Genomic DNA, 6368 nt, shown 5'->3' with positions numbered 1-6368 from the left:
AAACATTTATCCACCGTGACTTATTTATACTAGCATGTAGTTCTATGAAAAGAAACTTAATTCATTGATTCTTTGCTCTGTGATCTTCAGTCCAGTTCTTGTTAAAGCAGTAAGAGTATAAATCCTTGATACTTGATTTATATCAGAATATCATTGTATTTTCACACTAAGTTTAATTATTGTTCTTTATAGCTTTAGCAGAGTAAACTAGAGTTTTAAAATACTCTGAACAGGTCAAATCATAGCAACTGGTTCTGCTCCCCCCCATCCCCCCCCCCCTGTCCTCATGACTCTGGGGATTCCCTATTTAGCTTCAAGGGGAATCTTCCTATAGGGGCACCGTCCCGGAGACAGTAGAATGTGTAGGCTCTAACCAAGCTCAGTTAAGGGTGCAGTACAAACATTGGTTCGCCTTTTTGACAATAAAGTGATTGTTGAAAAGTTAAACGACTCCTCCGGACTCCTCGAAAGCTTGTGATTATTTCCACCGGGAGACACCTCCTTTTCCGTCTTTCAAACGGGCTTATACACGACATCCGTAAATTGTAAGGTAAAGAAATTTAACATTTCAGCAAACACAGAGATCTTGTGGTCAAATGTTTTACTTAAACCCTCTCGACTTAGTGAAACAGACCTGAGTTGGCTTTGTACTTGGACCACTTTTTTTCGTCCACACCAAATCTTTTCACCAAAAATCTAAAATTTCACAAAGCAGCTGCTTTTTGAAAGCAAACCCAGAATATGGATGCGATGTTAACAAGGTTTTCTTTCTTTTTCTCTGTGCCTTTTTATGCCACTTTCATGATTGAGAATTATGGAGGCTGCATCATAAACGATAAATGACAACATTTTCCCATTCATCTCAATACACCGCTCAGTAATAAAAATACTCAATGTTGATTTAACTCTGACCACATGTCCATTTGGCTCCAAGTAAACTCTCAGAGTTGAATTAATACTGAGTATTCTACAGTGTGTAGACTTGTACAAAAGCCCTTTGTCATATCTGGGGGGGGGGGGAATACTTTCGGATACAAGGGATACTTTCCAACTGTTATGATATTCTTATTATTCACACTAGCCCATACCCGGTCGAACCAAGACGGACACCAAGACAGACAGAGGTTACTCCAATTATATAGTAGGATTAGGATTATATAGTAGGATGAATTCAGGTGGATTTTGTTTGCAAGCAGAGTGTCCATGTGAATTTACCTGGGGCACTTATCTTAATCAGAATTAATGCGCTCTTTAAATAGCAGGGAAATACCGTGTCAAAACTTTCCCAGGTTCAAATCAAAATATTTATAAAATATTTTTTATTTTAACATTATGTGAGATTGGTAAAGTGGAAGTGTTGGCTTCTTACAGTACAGGTTTCAGCTCATTATTGTTTTTGCCTACATGTGCGCGTGTGTGTGTGTGTGTGTGTGTGTGTGTGTGTGTGTGTGTGTGCGTGTGTGTGTGTGTGTGTGTGTGTGTGCATGCGTGGGTGGGTGCGTGCGTGCATGCGTGTGTGTGTGTGTGTGTGCGCGTGCGTGCGTGCTTGCGTTTCTTGACTTTTTTTTTTCTTTGCTCTTCCTCATAGACCTACTTGCGGATTATACCAGTGTCAGTCTACTTTATGTGGATTATGCGGTCAACACGCACTGACATTTTGCACCTTAATCCCATGTAGCCTACAACGCACTGGCTTTTGTCTTTTTATTGTGTGTTTTTTCTAGCGCCACTAATTAACGTCCATAAGAAGGCTATATCATGCACAGTGCATCTGCTGCTATGCTCACGCACCTTTTATCTTATCTCAGGTACCGGGTGTAAATATGTAGATAACTTGTTTGGTTTGATTTTTGTTCTCTTGTTTGATCTCCTTTCCCCCCTCTTCTTCTTCCATTTCTTTTTTTTAATATATATATATACAAAATATATACAAAAATATATATATATATACATTTTTTTTGATAAAAAATCCGTAAAATCAAAGAATTAAATAACATAAGCCTTACCTAACCCTAACCCTAACCCTAACCCTAAAACCGAAATAAAGTAACAAAAAAACGCCCACAATTTCGGGTCTCACAGGTCTATAATTAACCCATTTTATTCCATATGGCGATAATTGGCTTCCAAAGTTTGCAGGAGGGCCCTATTTTACAAAAAAAGGCAAAATGGTGTTAATGTCCATTGAGGGCCTCTAAAACAACGCAGAGCCAAAAGCGATATAACTCCATAGGGGGAAGCAACGAGGCAACCCTTTTTTTAGCAATGATCTCAGGACAATGAGCATCAAACAGCTATTTAATATTTCACACTGTTTACCTGTAATTGGTTTGAGAGAGAGAGAGAGAGACGCGCACATGCACACGCACGCACGTGAACACACACACATGGGCACTGAAGGCAGTGAAATAATTATTCTAGCCAAAAGATGGCCTTGCGCTCTTATACCTGCAGCATGACACACTGGCCAAAAGATGGCAGTGCACTCCAGGGTATAGATTCAGAAGACTAGTTTATACCTTGGCATACTTCCTACACTAGTCTTCTGCCATCAGTGACTCTGTTTACATCACTGATCACTGAACCCCCCCCCCCCCCCCCCCCCCCCTGAAATAAGGAGTGAGCCATCCATTCTCTTTTAAAGAAAATATGAAGGCTTATCCTACACAATTTTACATACTGTAGATCAGTCGTAGCCTGGTAAACCCTCCCTCCAGAAATCTCATTTCTATTTGATTCCAGGAGTGAGTCTGGCATGATCCGCCTTTCTGCAATATTGGCTGTGGGCTGGAGTTGGGCGGGAGTAATACCGTTGACTGACAACCCCTTCAGCCAATGATAACTTTCCCCCTTCAGCCAATCAGCAGTTCACCAGTGTAATGTGACGCAACGGGACTTTTGAGACGTCCGTGCCCAAAATGGGTTGCCTTATTCGGATACATGGGTGTCACTGCCCGCCCCTAGCCTGGTAAACCCTCCCTCCGGTAATCTCAATTCCATTTCATTTCAGGAGTGAGTCTGGCCTGATCCGCCTGTCTGCAATATTGGCTGTGCTGGAGTTGGGCGGGAGTAATACCGTTGACTGACAACCCCTTCAGCCAATGATAATTTTTCCCCTTCAGCCAATCAGCAGTTCACCAGTCTTAATGTGACGCGACGGGACTTTTGAGACAGCCATACCCAAAATGGGTTGCCTTTTTCGGGTACAATGGTGTCACTGCCCGCCCCTACCGGTTCTCTAATTATTATTTTTTAAATAGGCTTTGTCATGATTAATTGACCACATATATGAAGTTAAACAACTAAATTCTATCCAAACGATATCTTATAAGTAAATTCCGTGCCTCAAAATAGAAGTTAGAGAGCTTTTTGAAGTAAAAAAATAGCGGAGAATTGGTCGCACAAGAAAAAGATGGCTGCCGTTCGTGTTTTGGGCTCACTCGAACTCGCCACCTGATTGGCCAACGTAAGCTGTCAATCACAGAACAATGAGCGACGACGCTGATAGGCGCGTCCGTTTGGCATACACAGCCAATATTGCAGAGAGGCGGTTCATGCCAGACTCACTCCAGGAATCAAATAGAATTGAGATTTCCGGAGGGAGGGTTTACCAGGCTAGCCCGCCCCTACCGGTTCTCTAAATTTTTATTTTTAAATAGGCTTTGTCATGATTAATTGACCACATATATGAAGTTAAACAACTAAATTCTATCCAAACGATATCTTATAAGTAAATTCCGTGCCTCAAAATAGAAGTTAGAGAGCTTTTTGAAGTCAAAAAATAGCGGAGATTATAGCGCACAAGAAAAAGATGGCTGCCGTTCGTGTTTTGGGCTCACTCGAACTCGCCACCTGATTGGCCAACGTAAGCTGTCAATCACAGAACAATGAGCGACGACGCTGATAGGCGCGGCCGTTTGGCATACAGGACCCATACACAGCCAATATTGCAGAAAGGCGGTTCATGCCAGACTCACTCCTGGAATCAAATAGAAATGAGATTTCCGGAGGGAGGGTTTACCAGGCTAGATCAGTCGTTCTCAAAGTCAATCAATCAATCAAGCAAACCTGATTTATATAGCACATTTCATATCAGCAGGTGCAACCCAATGCGCTTCACAGAACAAAAGTTGAAAGACATTTGAAACACACAACTTGTATGGGGGTCCCTCACACTAAATATTTTCTGATGGGGGTCCGCAACCAAATACACATACATTTGGGGGTCCTTCAGAAAGAAATATGAACCACTGCTGTAGATGAAGTCCATCCTAGTATAAAAGTTACAAGGGTGGGTGAGTTCTTTCTTATTATAATGTTATATGGTTGTTATATATATTGTTGGCTTTGCAGAGGACAGTGTTATTTGAGGACAGGAGGAGAAGTTCAGTGGGTTTCTGTTTGGCAAGGTAGCTTCAATAATACAGTATTGTGGCTCTTTCCAACTACAATAACTAATAGGCAAACCGTGTTGTGAAACATATTTCACAGGTTCTGTATTTTCCATACGCTACGGCTGGGTTTCAGATAAGGTGCTCAGAATCTAATTTGGGTCCTGCTCAGGTGGGAACTCAGAACTCAGCACTTGTAGGCCTACTTTCAAATATGTTCCAAACTAGCAAAAATAGTTGATCGACAAGCTACAGTACAACGCATCGCATTGCAACACGCTTTGAGCTTGCAGATCAGCTATTTTCTTCTATATCAGGTGTAAGATCTTGTAGATTAGCTACTTTTTTTGTAAATCAGCTATTTTAAGTTTCCGTTATAAAGTACCATATGGTTCTGGTTATAATGGATACATAAACAAACAAACATAATAAATAAAAAATACTCCATGAACATGCCTGTCCTGCCAGGCATGCCACTTTTTAGAAGAGGTTGTTATTCCAAGTGCCACTGCGTTGCCTATGACAACAATAAAAAAAGAAGACAATGGACTAACAATATTTCACTGACAAGATTGTCACTGTGTGATGTGTCTTGACAAACGTGTAACCCAAGTAGTAACCTATATTACTACTACTTAAAATGATAATCCTAATAATTTTACTTTATACTGCAATCACAATTATTGATCATTATGATTTCTATTTGATTTCTATTTAAAAGCCATTGTTGCTCATTGTAATTATCAAAGCTTTGGTCAAGTGGAATATAAATTAATCCAGTCACCAGCAGAAAATGTTGGTATTTTGGATTTGGATGTTGTGTAAATGTAGGCTACATAATCTGTGACATGATGTGCAATACCCTTCTATTGCTATAAGTGAATGTAATAATAATAACTACACACAGTGCTTCTATCTTTGTATTATGTGTGGTGCTGTTCAGCTATCTGTCTCTCTGAGGAAAGAAAGCTTTAAAGACTGGTGGTGTGTGATTTGATGCACTGATAGCATTGTTTTGTTTGTTTATTTAGATGGAAGGAGCAAAAACAGAACATATGCCAAACAATTTTCACAGTTATTTTGCAATTTATCAGCTCACAGCATTTAGAAGAAATGGCCCTCCTTCTTGTAAACAACACCTATCTCTGGCTCCCCCCATCAAAGGAATTGAAAACTATAAAATGACTGATAGACACCAGAGTGTGTCAGTGAGCTGGTCCTTGTTGCTGAAGCTTCATAGCCTGTCTTCATACTTCTTTCTTTTTTATAGGTCTCTCCAGACCTTCATTAGGATTTGAAGGATTGAAGCAGGTAAGACACTGACTGCTTCTCTTTTAGTGACATGTAGATGGGAAAGTGTGACTTAACCTCTTTAATTGATGTTAATGCCAGCATTCATTCATTCAGTGGTCAGCAGTTGACATTTGCATTTTGTAACTCAAAATCAAGCTGTGAAACTGTTGGCAAAATATGGTATTGGACTTTATTGGTATTAATCTTATATCTTTAATTGTCACAAAATAATATCCAGCTAATAATTTGACTAATTCATCACAGAAGTTGTGTCTAAATTAAATGACAATTTCATTTTTGCACACACATTTAAGGAGCTCCGTGGCAGCCATTGATATAAAAAAGGTTTTACTAAACATTCACACGATTCTCAAAACAGACAGACAGATGATTCATTCCATCTGCAGCTGAGCACAATATACCATTCATTCCAGAAACCAACGACATCCTTGTTTGTCTTGTATATAAACTATTTAATTATAGGAAGCTACAGTATTTGTTATATTTAGGGGATATCTATTGTTGAATGAGATGTGTGCGTCTTTACGCACATTGGTTAAGATAGGACTACAGAGGTTGCGTGTTGGCCAAATTGATAGCTATATCACTAATCACTGGGCTACATACAGTATAGTGTAGTGGTATAGTGTAATGTAGTAGAAATCCACGGCCGTGCTCCATGGA

This window comes from Gymnoscopelus braueri (genome assembly GCF_963280865.1).
Source record: "Gymnoscopelus braueri genome assembly, chromosome: 2".
NCBI lineage: Eukaryota > Metazoa > Chordata > Actinopteri > Myctophiformes > Myctophidae > Gymnoscopelus > Gymnoscopelus braueri.
This window is presented reverse-complemented; position numbering follows the sequence as displayed.